Here is a 20,218-nt window from a genome sequence, read left to right on the forward strand (position 1 = left end):
TGTCATCCACATAGACCTCCATGATTTTTTCGATGTGATCTGAGAAGACCTTATTCATTAGCCTCTGATAAGTAGCTCCCGCATTTTTAAGGCCGAAAGGCATTACGATATAACAATAGCTTGCTTTGGGTGTTAGAAACGAGGTTTTTTCTTGATCCAGTGGATACATTGGGATCTGGTTGTACCCCGAGTATGTGTCCATAAACGAGAGATACTTATATCTCGATGAGGCATCTACTAGAGCGTCGATGCTTGGTAGTGGATAAGGGTCTTTTGGGCAGGCTTTGTTGAGGTCGGTGTAGTCGGTGCACATTCGCCACTTCCCATTTGACTTTCTCACCAAGACAACGTTTGCTAGCCATAGTAGGTACTTAACTTCTCTTATGAACCCTGCCTCTAGTAGTGCTTGCACCTGTTCTGCTACAGCCTGAGACCGTTCTGGCCCGAGTTTTCTTCGTCTTTGCTGTACCGGCCGGGATCCCGGATAGACTGCCAACTTGTGGCTCATCAGTTCGGGATCTATGCCTGGCATGTCGGTAGCTTTCCATGCGAAGAGTTCAACATTATCTTGTAGGAACTGTATGAGTGATTCCTTTGCCTCTCCTTTCAGGATCGTGCCAATATTAGTTGTCTTATCTGAGGTATCTCCGATCTGAATTTTCTCTACTTCCCCTTTGGGTTGTGGACGGAGTTCTTCTCGTCTTTGAACTCTGCCAAGTTCGATTGTGTGGAACTCTCCTCCTTCACCTCTGAGGTCTAGACTTTCGTTATAACAGCGACACGCCATCTTTTGATCTGCTTTTATTGTAGCTATCCCTTCTGCAGTTGGGAATTTCATACATAAATGTGGAGTTGAAACTATTGCGCCGAGTTGATTTAACATCGTCCGACCTATTAAGGCGTTGTAGGCTGAGCTTACGTCAACCATGATGTAGTCTATCTTAAGTGTTTTGGACTGGTTCCCCTTTCCAAAGGTTGCATGTAACGATATGTATCCCAGTGGTTGTACTAGGGTATCCCCAAGTCCGAACAGGCTGTTCGGATATGCTCTTAGCACTTTTTCTTCTAGGTCGAGCTTGTCGAAGGTAGTTTTCAATAAGATGTTGGCGGAGCTTCCTTGGTCAATTAATGTACGGTGGAGGTTGGCGTTTGCCAGTATGATAGTGATGACCATGGGGTCGTCGTGTCTCGAGATGATTCCAGATGCATCTTCTTTGGTAAACGTGATTGTTGGGATGTCTGGCGCCTCCTTTTCTCCTTCGACATGGTATACTTCTTTGAGGTGTCACTTGCGAGATGACTTGGAAATTCCTCCTCCCGTAAATCTGCCGTGTATTACGTGGACGTGTCTCTCTGGTGTGTGAGGTGATCATTCAGACTGTCCGATATCTTCATCCCCTCTTCTTTTTCTTGGCTCTTCGTCCCGGTTGGCCAAAAACCGATTTAGTTTTCCTTTTCTTACTAATTTTTCTCTGACGTTTTTCAAGTTGAAGCATTCGTTGGTGGAATGTCCTCGAACTCGATGATACTCACAGTATTCATTCCGATTCCCTCCTCCTCTTTTGCCTTTGAGTGGCCGAGCTGGGGGTATTTTTTCCGTATGGCAGACTTCTTTGTAAAACATCTACCAAGGATACCCTGATAAGGGTGTAGTTTTGATATTTTTTGATTTTCTCCCTGGAGTGATCTTCCTTTTTCTTGGATTCTTTATCTTTATCTCGGTAGGCAGAACCGAACCTCGAGGCTTCCCCAAGTCGAGAATTCTCCTCCATGTTGATGTATTTCTGCGCCCGTTCTTGTACTTCGTCCAGGGATGCAGGGTACTTCTTTGATATAGATTGGCTAAACGGTCCTTCTCGTAGGCCATTTATGAGGCCCATAATGGCAGCTTCTGTTGGTAGATTTTGTATGTCCATGCATATTTTGTTGAATCCTTCCATGTAGTTACGAAGACTCTCCCGATCTCCTTGCTTGATTCCTAGTAGGCTGGGTGCGTGTTTAGCCTTATCTTTTTGTATGGAAAATATGGCCAGGAACTTTTTGGCCAGGTCGTCGAAGCTTGAGATAGACTTTGGAGGTAGGCTGTCGAACCATCAAATGGCTGTCTTGGTAAGAGTTGTTGGAAAGGCCTTGCAGCGAACTGCATCCGAGGTGTCAGTGAGGTACATTCTACTTCTGAAATTGTTGAGATGATGGTTGGGGTCTAAAGTGCCATCATACAGAGTCATATCTGGAAGTTTGAAGTCCTTTGGGATTTTGGTTTTCATAATTTCCCTGGTGAATGGATCTTGATCCTTGCGAGAGCTATCCTCTGGAGTGGATTGAGTAGCTTTAGTTTTGAGATCGGCTTCGAGTTTTAGAAGTTTACCTTCTAATTCTCGGCGTCGCCTTATCTCCCGATGTAGATCCTTTTCTTTTTCACGTTGATGTTGGGCTTCTTTCTCAAGTTGCTTTAATCGATCTTGAAGCACCTCTATCACTCCTGAATTTGATGAATTTTTGTCCCCGTTGGGCTCCGAAGTATCTTTGAGTGTAACATCCGCGTTCTTGTGCGGCGTTCTATCTTCCAAATCTGAATCATGGTCATTGTCATGGCCGTCCGCCATGGTGATGGGATGACTTCTAGGTTCCCCGGAAAATGGCGCCAATGTTCTGGGAGTTACCTAAAACTGGAGGTCGATCTCGGACGAGATCTTCTGTACTGGTCAGTGCTAACGTGTCCAGCTGGTTGAAGACGGCCGGAGCTGCCGTGTCTGAATTGTTGGACTGACTACATTGCTAATTCCTTGTCACCGAAGGGTGGGGGGTACCTGCAAGGGACTCCGATGCTTAAGTTAGCAAGGGTATTAAACAGGTATTGAGTAGAATCAGAGTATGAGTTATACCTGGGTGCTCCAGTGTATTTATAATGGTGAGGAGTGACCTTCTGTGGATAAGATAAGTTAGTTATCTTATCTTATCTTATCTTATCTTTGAGTGAAGTCATCTTATCTTTAGGGGAACCGCCTTTATCTTTCTGGGCTTTGGCTGCCTTTAGATTTGGGCTGTGTTCCTTCATTTTGGGCCTGCTTTGGGCTCCTTTGGCGATTTGGCCGAGCTCTTTGAGAAGAGGTCAGGCATTGGCCGAGCTCTTTGAGAAGAGGTCGGATAGTCTGACCTGAAGAGGTCGGTCGGCTTGTCGCTAAACATCCCGGGTCAGACAGCATGACCCAGGGTATGAACAGCTACCAAGAGGAAAAGGTTGATATTGAAGAAGCTTGCAAAGAGGTGGAACCTGTCAAGAAAGAACACATGGGAGTGGACCTTGAAATCACCTTGCCAAAGTTGTTGGAGACCCCTCCCCCTAAATCGCCATCATCCTTCACAACATTCAAGTGGGTAAAATTCATATCCATTCACTTTGTCATTCCACTTGATTATGGTTTACTTGAAATAGATGGTCAACTTAGAGCTCTTTGTGGCGTTAAGAGTAAGAGGAAGATGGGTAGTGGTTGGAGTTGTCATGCAAGGTTCAATATGGTTACGTGCTTGGTGCACGAAATTGTGATCATTACAACTCAAATATTCCGAAAACGTGGTGTTCAACACCATGGCATAAACACAACTTCGCACAACTAACCAGCAAGCGTACTGGGTCGTCCAAGTAATAAACCTTACGCGAGTAAGGGTCGATCCCACAGAGATTGTTGGTATGAAGCAAGCTATGGCCACCTTGTAAATCTTAGTCAGGCAAACTCAAATGGTTATGAATGATGAATAAAACATAAAGATAAAGATAGAGATACTTATGTAATTCATTAGTGGGAATATCAGATAAGCGTATGAAGATGCTTGGTCCCTTCCGTCTCTCTGCTTTCCTACTGTCTTCATCCAATCCTTCTTACTCCTTTCCATGGCAAGCTGTATGCAATGGTTTCACCGTTGTCAGTGGCTACCTCCCATCCTCTCAGTGGAAATGTTCAACGCACCCTGTCACGGCACGGCTATCCATCTGTCGGTTCTCAATCAGGCCGGAATAGAATCCAGTGATTCTTTTGCGTCTGTCACTAACGCCCAACCCTCAGGAGTTTGAAGCTCGTCACAGTCATTCAATCATTGAATCCTACTCAGAATACCACAGACAAGGTTTAGACCTTCCGGATTCTCTTGAGCCGCCATCAGTTCTAGCTTATGCCACGAAGATTCCGGTTAAAGAATCCAAGAGATATCCACCCAATCTAAGGTAGAACGGAGGTGGTTGTCAGGCACACGTTCATAGGTGAGAATGCTGATGAGTGTCACGGATCATCACATTCATCAAGTTGAAGAACAAGTGATATCTTAGAACAAGAACAAGCGGAATTGAATAGAAGAACAATAGTAATTGCATTAATACTCGAGGTACAGCAGAGCTCCACACCTTAATCTATGGTGTGTAGAAACTCCACCGTTGAAAATACATAAGAACAAGGTCTAGGCATGGCCGAATGGCCAGCCTCCCAACGATCTAAGATAGCATAAGAATAAAGATAGCTACCCAGATTGATGATCTAGAGATCTAAAGTGATCAAAAGATGAAAATACAATAGTAAAAGGTCCTACTTATAGAGAACTAGTAGCCTAGGGTTTACAGAGATGAGTAAAAGACATAAAAATCTACTTCCGGGCCCACTTGGTGTGTGCTTGGGCTGAGCATTGAAGCATTTTCGTGTAGAGACTTCTCTTGGAGTTAAACGCCAGCTTTTGTGCCAGTTTGGGCGTTTAACTCCCACTTTTGTGCCAGTTCCGGCGTTTAACGCTGGGAATTCTGAGGGTGACTTTGAACGCCGGTTTGGGCCATCAAATCTTGGGAAAAGTATGGACTATCATATATTGCTGGAAAGCCCAGGATGTCTACTTTCCAACGCTGTTGAGAATGTGCCAATTGGGCTTCTGTAGCTCCAGAAAATCCACTTCGAGTGCAGGGAGGTCAGAATCCAACAGCATCTGCAGTCCTTTTTAGTCTCTGAATCAGATTTTTGCTCAGGTCCCTCAATTTCAGCCAGAAAATACCTGAAATCACAGAAAAACACACAAACTCATAGTAAAGTCCAGAAAAGTGATTTTTAACTAAAATATACTAAAAACTAACTAGATCATACAAAAAACATACTAAAAACAATGCCAAAAAGCGTACAAATTATCCGCTCATCACAACACCAAACTTAAATTGTTGCTTGTCCTCAAGCAACTGAAAATCAAATAAGATAAAAAGAAGAGAATATACAATGAATTCCAAAAACATCTATGAAGATCAGTATTAATTAGATGAGTGGGGCTTTTAGCTTTTTGCCTTTGAACAGTTTTGGCATCTCACTTTATCCTTTGAAATTCGGATTGATTGGCTTCTTTAGGAACTCAGAATCCAGATAGTGTCATTGATTCTCCTAGTTAAGTATGATGATTCTTGAACACAGCTACTTATTGAGTCTTGGCCGTGGCCCAAAGCACTCTGTCTTCCAGTATTACCACCGGATACATACATGCCACAGACACATAATTGGGTGAACCTTTTCAGATTGTGACTCAGCTTTGCTAGAGTCCCCAATTAGAGGTGTACAGGGTTCTTAAGCACACTCTTTTTGCCTTGGATCACAACTTTATTTTTTTTTCTTTTCTCCCCTTTTTTTTCTTTTTCTTTCTTTTTTTTTCGAAATCCTTTTTTTTTTGTATTCACTGCTTTTTCTTGCTTCAAGAATCATTTTTATGATTTTTCAGATCCTCATTAACATGTCTCCTTTTTCATCATTCTTTCAAGAGCCAACATTCATGAACCACAAATTCAAAAGATATATGCACTGTTCAAGCATACATTCAGAAAACAAAAGTATTGCCACCACATCAAAATAATTAAACTGTTATAAAATTCAAAATTCATGCAATTCTTCTCTTTTTCAATTAAGAACATTTTTCATTTAAGAGAGGTGATGGATTCATAGGACATTCATAACTTTAAGGCATAGACATTAAGACACTAATGACACAAACATAGATAAACATAAGCATAATTTTTGAAAAACAGAAAAAATAAAGAACAAGGAAATTAAAGAACGGGTCCACCTTAGTGATGGCGGCTTGTTCTTCCTCTTGATGATCCTATGGAGTGCTTTAGCTCCTCAATGTATCTTCCTTGTCTTTGTTGCTCCTCTCTCATGATTCTTTGATCTTCTCTAATTTCATGGAGGAGGATGGAATGTTCTTGGTGCTCCACCCTTAGTTGTCCCATGTTGGAACACAATTCTCCTAGGGAGGTGTTCAGTTGCTCCCAATAGTTTTGTGGAGGAAAGTGCATCCCTTGAGGCATCTCAGGGATTTGATGATGAGAGGGGTCTCTTGTTTGCTCCATCCTCTTCTTAGTGATGGGCTTGTCCTCATCAATGGGGATGTCTCCCTCTATGTCTACTCTAACTGAATAACAGAGGTGACAAATAAGATGAGGAAATGCTAACCTTGCCAAGGTAGAGGACTTGTCCGCCACCTTATAAAGTTCTTGGGATATCACCTCATGAACTTCTATTTCTTCTCCAATCATGATGCTATGAATCATGATAGCCCGGTCTATAGTAACTTCAGACCGGTTGCTAGTGGGAATGATTGAGCGTTGGATAAACTCCAACCATCCCCTAGCCACGGGTTTGAGGTCATGCCTTCTCAATTGAACCGGCTTCCCTCTTGAATCTCTCTTCCATTGGGCGCCCTCTTCACAAATGTCTATGAGGACTTGGTCCAACCTTTGATCAAAGTTGACCCTTCTAGTGTAAGGGTGTTCATCTCCTTGCATCATGGGCAAGTTGAATGCCAACCTTACATTTTTCGGACTAAAATCCAAGTATTTCCCCCGAACCATAGTAAGCCAATTCTTTGGGTCCGGGTTCACACTTTGATCATGGTTCTTGGTGATCCATGCATTGGCATAAAACTCTTGAACCATTAAGATTTCGACTTGTTGAATGGGGTTGGTAAGAACTTCCCAACCTCTTCTTCGGATCTCATGTCGGATCTCCGGATATTCACTCTTTTTGAGTTTAAAAGGGACCTCGGGGATCACCTTCTTCAAGGCCACAACTTCATAGAAGTGGTCTTGATGCACCCTTGAGATGAATCTCTCCATCTCCCATGACTCGGAGGTGGAAGCTTTTGCCTTCCCTTTCCTCTTTCTAGAGGTTTCTCCAGCCTTGGATGCCATAAATGGTTATGGAAAAACAAAAAGCAATGCTTTTTCCACACCAAACTTAAAAGGTTTGCTCGTCCTCGAGCAAAAGAAGAAAGAAGAGAGTAGAAGAAGAAGAAATAAAGGAGATGAAGATGGCTTTGTGGTTCAGCCAAAGGGGGGAGAAGTAGTGTTTAGGATGTGTGAAAATGAAGGAGTGAAGATGGGGTTATATAGGGGTGGGGGGAGGGTTAGGTTTCGGTCATGTATGGGTGGGTTTGGGAGGGTAAGTGGTTTGAATTTGAATGGTGGGGTAGGTGGGTTTTATGAAGGATGGATGTGAGTGGTGAAGAGAAAGATGGGATTTGATAGGTGAAGGTTTTTTGGGGAAGAGGTATTGAGGTGATTGGTGAATGGGTGAAGAAGAGAGAGAGTGGTGGGGTAGGTGGGGATCTTGTGGGGTCCATAGATCTTGAGGTATCAAGGATGGCGAGCAAAATTGCTTTTCATGCCAATTCTGGCGTTAAACGCCGGGCTGGTGCCCATTTCTGGCGTTTAACACCGAGTACTTACCCTTTTCTGGCGTTTAATGCCAGTCTGGTGCCCCTTTCTGGCGTTAAACGCCCAGAATGGTGCCAGACTGGGCGTTAAACGCCCATCTGCTAGCCTCACTGGCGTTTAAATGCCAGCAGGTTCTTCCTCCAGGGTGTGCTATTTTTCTTTCTGTTTTTCATTCTATTTTTGCTTTTTCCATTGATTTTGTGACTTCTCATGATCATCAACCTACAGAAAACATAAAATAACAAAAGAGAATAGATAAAATATAACGTTGGGTTGCCTCCCAACAAGCGCTTCTTTAGTGTCAGTAGCTTGACAGTGGGCTCTCATGGAGCCTCACAGATGCTCAGAGCAATGTTGGAACCTCCCAACACTAAACTTAGAGTTTGAATGTGGGGGTTCAACACCAAACTTAGAAGTTGGTTGTGGCCTCCCAACACCAAACTTATAGTTTGACTGTGGGGGCTCTGTTTGGCTCTGTTTTGAGAGAAGCACTTCATGCTTCCTCTCCATGGTGACAGAAGGATATCTTTGAGCGTTAAACACAAAGGATTCTTCATTCACTTGAATGATCATTTCTCCTCTATCAACATCAATCACAGCCTTTGCTGTGGCTAGGAAGGGTCTGCCAATGATGATGGATTCATCCATGCACTTCCCAGTCTCTAGGACTATGAAATCAGCAGGGATGTAATGGTCTTCAACTTTTACCAGAACATCCTCTACAAGTCCATAAGCTTGTTTTCTTGAGTTGTCTGCCATCTCTAGTGAGATTCTTGCAGCTTGCACCTCAAAGATCCCTAGCTTCTCCATTACGGAGAGAGGCATGAGGTTTACACTTGACCCTAAGTCACACAGAGCCTTCTTAAAGGTCATGGTGCCTATGGTACAAGGTATTGAGAACTTCCCAGGATCTTGTCTCTTTTGAGGTAATTTCTGTCTAAACAAGTCTTCCAGTTCTTTGGTGAGCAAAGGGGGTTCATCCTCCCAAGTCTCATTTCCAAATAACTTGTCATTTAGCTTCATGATTGCTCCAAGGTATTTAGCAACTTGCTCTTCAATGACATACTCATCCTCTTCAGAGGAAGAATACTCATCAGAGCTCATGAATGGCAGAAGTAAGTCCAATGGAATCTCTATAGTCTCATTTTGATCCTCAGATTCCCATGGTTCCTCATTGGGGAATTCATTGGAGGTCAGTGGACGCCCATTGAGGTCTTCCTCAGTGGCATTCACAGCCTCTTCCTCCTCTCCAAGTTCGGCCATGTTGATGGCCTTGCACTCTCCTTTTGGATTTTCTTCTGTATTACTTGGAAGAGTACTAGGAGGGAGTTCAATAATTTTCTTGCTCAGCTGACCCACTTGTCCCTCCAAGTTTCTAATGGAGGACCTTGTTTCAGTCATGAAACTTTGAGTGGTTTTGATTAAATCAGAGACTATGGTTGCTAAGTCAGAGGTGTTCTGCTTAGAACTCTCTGTCTGTTACTGGGAAGATGATGAAAAAGGCTTGCTATTGCTAAACCTGTTTCTTCCACCATTATTGTTGTTGAAACCTTATTGAGGTCTCTGTTGATCCTTCCATGAGAGATTTGGATGATTTCTCCATGAAGGATTATAGGTGTTTCCATAGGGTTCTCCCATGTAATTCACCTCTTCCATTGAAGGGTTCTCAGGATCATAAGCTTCTTCTTCAGATGAAGCTTCCTTAGTACTGCTTGGTGCATTTTGCATTCCAGACAGACTTTGAAAAATCATATTGACTTGTTGAGTCAATATTTTGTTCTGAGCCAGTATGGCGTTCAGAGTGTCAATCTCAAGAACTCCTTTCTTCTGATTTTTCCCATTGTTCACAGGATTTCTTTCAGAAGTGTACATGAATTGGTTATTTGCAACCATTTCAATTAGTTCTTGAGCTTCTGTAGGCGTCTTCTTCAGATGAAGAGATCTTCCAGCAGAGCTATCTAAAGACATCTTGGACAGTTCAGACAGACCATCATAGAAAATACCTATGATGCTCCATTTAGAAAGCATATCAGAGGGACACTTTTTGATTAATTGTTTGTATCTTTCCCAAGCTTCATAGAGGGATTCTCCTTCCTTCTATCTGAAGGTTTGGACTTCCACTCTAAGCTTACTCAATTTTTGAGGTGGAAAGAACTTTGCCAAGAAGGCATTGACTAGCTTTTCCCAAGAGTTCAGGCTTTCTTTAGGTTGTGAGTCCAACCATATCCTAGCTCTGTCTCTTACAGCAAAAGGGAATAGCATAAGTCTGTAGACCTCAGGGTCAACCCCATTAGTCTTGACAGTGTCACAGATTTGCATGAACTCAGCTAAGAACTGATGAGGATCTTCCAATGGAAGTCCATGGAACTTGCAATTCTGTTGCATTAGAGAAACTAATTGAGGCTTAAGCTCAAAGTTATTTGCTCCAATGGCAGGGATAGAGATGCTTCTCCCATAGAAGTCGGGAGTAGGTGCAGTAAAGTCACCCAGCACCTTCCTTGCATTGTTGGCATTGTTGATGTTTTCGGCTGCCATGGGTTCTCCTTCTTTGAAGATTTCTGTTAGGTCCTCTACAGAGAATTGTGCCTTAGCTTCTCTTAGCTTTCGCTTCAAGGTCCTTTCAGGTTCAGGGTCAGCCTCAACAAGAATGCTTTTGTCTTTGCTCCTACTAATAAGAAAGAGAAGAGAACAAGAAAATATGGAATCCTCTATGTCATAGTATAGAGATTCCTTGAGGTGTCAGAGGAAACGAAAAATAGAAGGAAGAGGTAGAAGAAGAGTGTGAGAAGAGGGGAAGAATTTTCGAAAATTAAGTAAGAGATTTTAAAAACATTTTGAAAAACACTAATTGATTTTCGAAAATAAAAGTGGGAAAGAAATCAAGTGATTTTTGAAAAAGATTTTGAAATTAGAAATAAAAAAGATTTGATTGAAAATTATTTTGAAAAAGATGTGATTAAGAAGATATGATTAGTTTTTAAAAAGATGTGATTGAGAAGATATGATTTGAAAAACATTTTAAAAAGATTTGATTTTGAAAATTAATGACTTGGCTATCAAGAAAAGATATGATTCAAACATTAAACCTTTCTCAACAGAAAAGGCAACATACTTGAAATGTTGAATCAAATCATTAATTGATAGCAAGTATTTTTGAAAATAGAAAGAAATTGATTTTGAAAAAGATTTGATTGAAAAGATATGATTTGAAAAATATTTGATTTTGAAAAGATTTTGAAAACTAAAAAAAAAATTTGATTTGAAAATAGAATCTTCCCTCTTGTGCCATCCTGGCGTTAAACGCCCAAAATGGTGCACATTCTGGCGTTTAACGCCCAAAACTCTACCCTTTTGGGCGTTAAAAGCCCAGCCAGGCACCCTGGCTGGCGTTTAAACGCCAGTTTGCCTTCTTCACTGGGCATTTTGAATGCCCAGCTTTTTCTGTATAATTCCTCTGCTGTATGTTCTGAATATTCAATTCTCTGTGTTATTGACTTGAAAAGACACAAATTAAAAATATTTTTGGATTTTTAATAATGAGGAATAATCAACATGCAACTAAAATCAAATAACAATGCATGCAAGACACCAAACTTAGCAGTTTGTATACTACTGACACTAACAAAATGAGAATGCATATGAGACACATAAACACTCAAGTCAATAGAATTCAAAGATCAGAGTAATGAAATCATCAAGAACAACTTGAAGATTAATGAAGAGACATGCATGAATGCAAAAAGAACAGAAACATGCAATTGACACCAAACTTAACATGAGACTAGAGTCTCAATAGGAAACATAAAATATTTTTTTGGTTTTTATGATTTTGTAATTTTTTTTTATTTTTCGAAAATTAAGTGAAAAAGAGAATAAAGGTATTAAAATTCTTAATGAGAATTCCAGGAATCATGCAATGTTAGTCTAAAGCTTCAGTCTAAAGGAATTAGACATGGCTAGCCAAGCTTCAGCAGGATATTGCATTCAAGAGCTAAATTGATGAGAATCAATCAGATTTGGTGATGATAAGAACATCACCTTGAAACACTAGAATTCATTCTTAAGAACTCTGAAAAAATACCTAATCTAAGCAACAAGATGAACCGTCAGTTTTCCAAACTCAACAATCCCCGGCAACGGCGCCAAAAACTTGGTGCACGAAATTGTGATCATTACAACTCAAATATTCCAAAAACGTGGTGTTCAACACCATGGCATAAACACAACTTCGCACAACTAACCAGCAAGTGTACTGGGTCGTCCAAGTAATAAACCTTATGCGAGTAAGGGTCGATCCCACAGAGATTGTTGGTATGAAGCAAGCTATGGTCACCTTGTAAATCTTAGTTAGGCAAACTCAAATGGTTATGAATGATGAATAAAACATAAAGATAAAGATAGAGATACTTATGTAATTCATTAGTGGGAATTTCAGATAAGCATATGAAGATGCTTGGTCCCTTCCGTCTCTCTGCTTTCCTACTGTCTTCATCCAATCCTTCTTACTCCTTTCCATGGCAAGCTGTATGCAAGGGTTTCACCGTTGTCAGGGGCTACCTCCCATCCTCTCAGTGGAAATGTTCAACGCACCCTGTCACGGCACGGCTATCCATCTGTCGGTTCTCAATCAGGCCGGAATAGAATCCAGTGATTCTTTTGCGTCTGTCACTAACACCCAACCCTCAGGAGTTTGAAGCTCGTCACAGTCATTCAATCATTGAATCCTACTCAGAATACCACAGACAAGGTTTAGACCTTCCGGATTCTCTTGAATGCCGCCATCAGTTCTAGCTTATACCACGAAGATTCCGGTTAAAGAATCCAAGAGATATCCACCCAATCTAGGGTAGAACAGAGGTGGTTGTCAGGCACACGTTCATAGGTGAGAATGATGATGAGTGTCACGGATCATCACATTCATCAAGTTGAAGAACAAGTGATATCTTAGAACAAGAACAAGCGGAATTGAATAGAAGAACAATAGTAATTGCATTAATACTCGAGGTACAGCAGAGCTCCACACCTTAATCTATGGTGTGTAGAAACTCCACCGTTGAAAATACATAAGAACAAGGTCTAGGCATGGCCGAATGGCCAGCCTCCCAATGATCTAAGATAGCATAAGAATAAAGATAGCTACCCAGATTGATGATCTAGAGATCTAAAGTGATCAAAAGATGAAAATACAATAGTAAAAGGTCCTACTTATAGAGAACTAGTAGCCTAGGGTTTACAGAGATGAGTAAAGGACATAAAAATCCACTTCCGGGCCCACTTGGTGTGTGCTTGGGCTGAGCATTGAAGCATTTTCGTGTAGAGACTTCTCTTGGAGTTAAACGCCAGCTTTTGTGCCAGTTTGGGCGTTTAACTCCCATTCTTGTGCCAGTTCCGGCGTTTAACGCTGGGAATTCTGAGGGTGACTTTGAACGCCGATTTGGGCCATCAAATATTCGGAAAAGTATGGACTATCATATATTGCTGGAAAGCCCAGGATGTCTACTTTCTAACGCCGTTAAGAGTGCGAAATTGGGCTTCTGTAGCTCCAGAAAAGCCACTTCGAGTGCAGGGAGGTCAGAATCCAATAGCATCTGCAGTCCTTTTTAGTCTCTGAATCAGATTTTTGCTCAGGTCCCTCAAATTCAGCCAGAAAATACCTGAAATCACAGAAAAACACACAAACTCATAGTAAAGTCCAGAAAAGTGATTTTTAACTAAAATATACTAAAAACTAACTAGATCATACTAAAAACATACTAAAAATAATGCCAAAAAGCGTATAAATTATCCGTTCATCAGTGCTCCAGTTTGAAGTGCAACGATTGGTGTAGAGCTCGATTGAATGGGTCTAGGAAGCTGTTTGGATGCCTTAGTGAGAATTCAGATTGCTTGCCACCCGGTTGGAATAATAATGATCAACAAGAAGACGGGTGCAAAAGCAAGGCTTGGGACCCCTGAATTCATTCCAACAATCAACACTCTTGGGGACTTGTCACTTGCTTTAACTTTCTTGAAGGCTTTATGTGCCTAGTTTGCGATCCTAGAGGCTATTGGAATTGCAAACATTAGTGGGGATTCCTGGATGAGTTCAAGCATAAGCCACCATGACAAGGAGCTCACCAAATGTCCAACTTAAGGACATTAACTAAAAGTGCTAGGTGGGAGATAACCCACCATGGTACGGTCGTTTCTTTTTATTCTTAGTTTTATTTTATTTTATTTTTCTCCGTGTTCATTCATACATTCTGCATCATCACCTGCATTCTGCATAAAAAAAGCATTCGACGCGCAAGCATCTAGGACGCATACGCGTCAGCTGTGAATACAAAAATTTTAGGTATTGAACAGAGAGTTACGTGGGAGTGGCATAGGAACCATGCCTTGCACATAATCAAGTTCAAGCGTACACGTATCTCACGCGTGCGCGTCACTTGTGATTTTGGTAACCCACGCGTAGGTGCCTAGCACGCGCATGCGTCCGCGCCTAGCACGCGCACGCGTCCATCAGGGAATCGGCGTAAATATGTTTTGAACAGAAAGTTGTGATGGCCTGGCGCTGGCATCATGTGAGAGGTACAATTCCACTCATGCGTACGTGTCCCTGACGCATACGCGTCCCTCTCGTTCTCAGACCACCCACGCGTGCGCGTGCCTGACTCGCACACGTCGTATGCAAATTTTGATTCCTATTCTATGCGAACAGAGAGTTGTGTGTGCGTGCGGCGGGCTTCGCACGACTGGCATGCCCATGGGCACGCGTACGCGTGCCAGACGCTTATGCGTCACCCTCACTTTTGCGCGACCCACGCGTCCGCGTGGGGTACGCATGCGCATCGCCTGCGCCGCATCACTAAGCCGGCACGCCGCCAAGTTTCCCTTATTCCCTCCTCCCAAATCCTAATTCCCTCTCAATCCTAATTCTTTCTTCTCCTCCCTTCTCATCTTTATTATCTTTAATTTTCTTTTACATACTTCATTTGCATACTTTCCTTCATTGCATTTTAATTTTATTCATATTTTTATCCCCTTTTCTAATTTTCTATTTTATCACTGGTGTTAAAATTTTCTTACTCAACTGTTGCATATCTCTTGCATTATTTTGGGTGCTTCTCGACTTATTTCCTATTTAGTTGACATGTCCTGTGCTTCTATTATTTTCTCACTTACGTGTTGTAGCTACCATGTAGTTGAGATCCTTATTATTTGGCATTAGCCCATCTATGTTTCATTTCTTTTCCTATTTTTGTTTGCGGGTTATTTTTCTTCCTTTTCCTCTTCTTTCAGGATGGCCACCAAGGAGGGGAACGGAACGCTTTTAAATGGCGGCGAACAACAAGTCCATCTACACAATCCATTCAAGAAAGAGCAGTAGTTGTAGCTCACAACCCCCGTCCACTTGCACATCTTAGCATGCACCGAGGATGGTGCAATCTTTAAGTGTGGGGAGGTCGATACCGATCTCCGTGGGTTAGTTACTCTCTTTTCAACACCAATGTTTAGTTTTTGTTGTTATTGAGTTATTGCATTGCATAGTAGATTGCATGTGTAGTTAATTGCTTGCATGTATGTACTACTTGGTTGAAGTAATATTTTCTTTTTCAAGAAACTTTTTATAGTATTTCACTAATTTGAATTAAAATTTTTGTTAAACTTGTTTGAAGATTTTTATTTGGAACATGGTTTTAGAGCTCGAACACACAAAACCAATGAGATTTTGAGCCTAATTGATTGGTTGCATTTTATCAACTAATATTTTATTTTGATGTGTGTTGTTCTCCCTAAAATTGTGATCTTTGTCTTGGTTAATTCTATATTTCCATTGTTTGATGTATGCATGTACTTATATGATTGAGGCCTTTGTTTCATTGAGCTTACATACCCATATGGCCTTACCCTTTCATTATCCTTTGCAAACTAATGTTGAACCTATTTTACCCCTTTGTTATTTACTTTAGCTCATCACTAACTCTAAATGGAAAATAATAATGTCCTTAATTTGAATCCTTGGTTAGCTTAGACTAGTGAGAGTGCTCATGAATTAAGTGTGGGGAAAGTGGTTATGGAAATGTTTGGTTTGAAAATTGAGTATGTTAGACTTTTTTTGTGAAAATGTGAAAAAAAAATATTGAGCATATATTCTTGCACTCAATACCTTAATCATGTGCATTGAGAAAGACAAAAGAAAAATAGAAGAAAAAGAAGAGAAAAAAAGAAAAGAAAAAAAGCAAACAATAAAAAGGGGATAAAATGCTCCAAAGTAAATGATAGCAATGCATATGAGTTGTACTCAAATTTGGATGCATGAATATGTGGAAAACATATTTAATGGGTGGTTAGATTTTGCATTTTAATTACATGGATTGTCCTAAGTTAGGTGGGAAGTTTAGGTTAATTAAGGATTCAGATTTTAGTCCACTTGACCAAATACAATCCTACCTTGATCCTAATCCCATTACAACCCTCAAAAGACCTCTTGATTTGTGTATTTGTGCATTAGATTTTTGTTGATTGTTAGATGAAAAGCAAGCCTTAGAAAGCAAGATTAGTAGAGAATTAAGAGAATTGAACCTTAAACACATGAGTGATTAGAGTTTATACACTTCCGGTGAGGGTTCGATGCTCGATTCTTTGTTCCCGGCTTTCTGCAAGTCTATTTGTACTTCATTTTTATGGTTTGAATTAGTGAAATCCAGTTGACACTTGTTCTTGAAAGGTTTATCTACTTTTAACTAAGTAGGTAAAAGCATTTTGCATTTAGTTGCATTCATATAGACAGGTAGCATTTCATAAATTCTACCATTCCTCTTCACTCTCTTATAGCTTCTCTTGAGCTTAGCATGAGGACATGCTAATGTTTAAATGTGGAGAGATTGATAAACCACTATTTTACAGTTTATCTTGTGCTTAATTAAGTGGATTTTATCCATTATTCTCACACTTATTCATAAAAATCGCATGTTTTACATTTTTCTTCCTGATTTTGTGCTATAATTGAAAACATTCTTCTTTGGCCTTAAATTTGCTAATTTTAGTCCTCTCCTATTACCATTCAATGCCTTGATATGTATGATAAGTGATTTCAGGGTTCATAGGGCAGGAATGGCTTAAAGGATGGAAATGAAGCGTGCAAAAGTGGAAGGAATACAAGAAATTGAAGGAATTGCTGAGCTGTCAACCTTGACCTCTTTGTACTCAATCGGTCATAACTTGAGCTATAAAGGTTCAAATGAGACAGTTTCAGTTGCGTTGGAAAGCTAACATTTGGGGCTTTAAAATGATATAAAATTTGTAATAGTTGCTAGGCTTTTAGAGATGCGCACGTGTGCATCACGCGTACGCGTGGATAGTACGGCAGACAGTACGTATCAGAAATCGCTGGGGCCAATTTTTGGGCTATTTTTGGCCTAGTTTCAAGCCCAAAAATACTAATTAGAGGCTGCAGAGTGGAGGAATGAAGTGGACACTTCTCATAATTCACAATTTAGGTTTTAGATGTAGTTTCTGGAGAGAGATGCTCTCTCATCTCTCTAGGTTTTAAGATTTCTCTTAGTTTTAGGTTTATTTCTTCTCAATTCCAGGTTCAATGTTTCTTTAATTTAGTTTTTCTTCTACTTTATTTATTTTATTACTTTAGTTTATCTTCTTATCTTGTCAATTTATTAATGCAAATAGTATTTTTCTATTTAATTTCTTTATTTGCTTGATTATCTCAACTCAATTCCAAAATTATGATGTCTTCTTTCTACTCCCTTTACATGTATGTGAAATTGGCATCCATGTCAATGGAGTAGGCTTCCAACTTGGCTTTGGAGTTGATTAATATTAGGAGACCCTTGAGTTGGGAGACTCAAGAGTTAAATTGTAATTGGGAGTTATTGGCTGGCTCTCTAATCACTAACGCTAATCCTTCCCAAGGGAGAGGATTAGGACCTGTGAACCGGAGTTAGCTCAACTACTTGACTCTCCTTTATTCGTTGAGGGTTAACTAAGTAGAAACAACAACCTATTATTATTGATGTTGGGAAATCTAACAAGGATAGAATTTGTTTGTACTTGTGACAAACAAATTTTTGTATGAAAGGATTCTTTGTTGGTTTAGAAACTATACTTGCAACGAGAATTTATTTGTGTATTTCTTTACCATAAAAATCCATTCATCAGACAGACATGCATCATACTTGGTTGTGCATTTCTTCTGTTTTGATGGTTGAATGAATGTATGCTTTGTTTATTTGTATTCTATTCTCTATGTCTGTGTTTTATTTTATTTTATTCTTTTGTTTATGTTTTGCTTTCTATTTTCTCTATTTTATTTATTTATCTGTTTCTTCTAATTACTACTTCTCTATATTCTGTTATTTGTCTGCTAAATAATACCGAATTAATTAACTTAACTAATAACCCCAGCCCTACTAAGAACTCCCCAGTTCTTACCGCTTCTCTCTCCCTTCTCCCTTCAGATGGAAGCATGAGTACCCTTTCGTAGTTTACTGACAACCGTTCACAAAAAGGATTCTGCTCTAGGTAGTCTTCTGAGTCTAAGGTGAATCTTGTTCTCTGTTTATATGTATATATTGTGAGACCAGCCAACGTCTGCACCCTATTTATACGTGAACTTTAACCTAAATTTTGTGTACAAGACTCTTGTTATATGGCTACTTGATGAGGTACCAGAGAGACATCATATGGCAATGTCTGATCGTACAGAGGAGTAGTAGATGATGTTACCCCTTTTGATGACGTTCCACCTGACTTGAGTTTTGAAGACTTAGAACGTACTTTCCCTCGCTTTAGTAATTTAGAGAGACTAGGTGAGTATAGAGTCTAGGCTAGCCTGGGTGCCAGCTTAAGGACTTCTTGAACAGGTCAGAGCCTGGGATGTTGTATGTATGTATGTATGTATGTATGTATGTATGTATGTATATATATAGTTATTACCTAGCTATTTGTAGGGGTGTTCTAATCGAGATCTATGTTCCAATAAAGGTTGGATAACTGAATGTTGTTAACTGCTTAAAATGTTTATGTGTATATAAGTGTGATTTTTATAACTGTTTTATCTTCTATTCTTTGTGAATTGATTATAAATGATTCTCTTTATTAACCCAAACGTTTTTTTTAAAAAGAAAGTACCTCGCAAAATAACTATGCTCTTAACGACGATTCAGGCTCATATAATAAATAATAGATAATAATTAGGAAGACAAGTTAGTAGCTCTCAGTTTCTGGTATGATCTAGACATACTGAAAATTAGGTTGTTACACTAACCAAGGTTTCAAATTAGGGACATTCCTTGTTTTTCGCTTAGAGGTAATGATGTGCTAAAATAAAGAACAAATGGGGTAAAATAGACTCAACATTGGTTTGCAAAGGATGATGAAAAGGGTAAGGCTGTATGGGTATGTGAGCTTAGTGAAACAACGGTCTCAATCATATAAATGCATTCATTCATCAAACAATGGAAATATAGAATCAAGCAAGACAAAGATCACAATCTTAGAGAGAACAACACACGCCGAAACAAAATATTGGTCGATAAGATGCAACCAATCAGTAGGATCAAAATCTCACTAGGCTTGTGTGCTCTAGCACTAAAACCATGTTCTAAAATAAAATTCTTCAAGAAAGTTCAACACAAAAAATTTTATTCAAATTAGTGAAATACCATAAAATAGTTTCTTGGAAAGGAAATCATCACTTCAACCAAGTAGTGGTAAAATATGCACAAATTCTAACTAACATGCAATCTATGATAATGCAACAACTAACTAACAAAGAAAATTAAGAATTGGTGTTGGAAAAGGAAGTAGTTACCCACGGAAGTTCGTCCTCGACCTCCCCATACTTAAAGATTGTACCGTCCTCGGTGCATGCAAATATGAGCATAGTGGATTAGTGTAGGTTGCTACAACTGATGAGCTCCTTCAGAAGATTATTCGGAAGAACTTGTTTGTCTGCCCCATTTAGAAGCTTTTCCTTTTCCTTCTTGGTGGCCAGTGACAAACCCCAATTTGACGGTTTGTTGTGTATTGAATTTAGAGTATTTTGATAACCTTTTGTCACATTTAGTCTATGAATCAGCATGGTTTTGTTATCTCTCCTATATTTGTGCTTAAGTGTAAAAACATGCTTTTCAATCCTTATTTTGATGAATTCTAATTTCTCTTTGATTCCATAAGATGCCTTGATGTGTTTACTAGTAATTACAGGATTGAAATAGGCTAGGCATGGATCAAAGGAAGCAAGGGAGGAAGCATGCAAGTGGAGAGAAGCACAAAAAGCCAAAGAGTTGATCTCGGCCAAGCACGCGTACGCGCACAAGGCGCTCGCGCGCACATTGCGAAACAGGCCAAGGACGCGCACGCGTACCATGCGCGCACGCGCCGATGATGGCACATGACCTCACTAAAGCAACACGTGCCTGGCGATTTTGGAAGGTTTCAGCAACCAACTTTGGCGCCAAAATGCATATAAGAGCCAAGGATTGAAGG

General features: G+C 40.2%; 1 non-coding gene across 1 annotated transcript; it reads left to right on the forward strand.

Annotated features, from left to right (window-relative positions):
- The first annotated feature begins 9,751 nt into the window (after positions 1-9,751).
- Positions 9,752-9,859, forward strand: LOC112704326 (small nucleolar RNA R71). The gene has a single exon (XR_003154958.1). It is a non-coding gene; the product is annotated as a small nucleolar RNA R71 (small nucleolar RNA).
- Positions 9,860-20,218: the final 10,359 nt, after the last annotated feature.

The sequence above is a fragment of the Arachis hypogaea genome, chromosome 7, assembly GCF_003086295.3.
Source record: "Arachis hypogaea cultivar Tifrunner chromosome 7, arahy.Tifrunner.gnm2.J5K5, whole genome shotgun sequence".
In the NCBI taxonomy this organism is placed as follows: domain Eukaryota; kingdom Viridiplantae; phylum Streptophyta; class Magnoliopsida; order Fabales; family Fabaceae; genus Arachis; species Arachis hypogaea.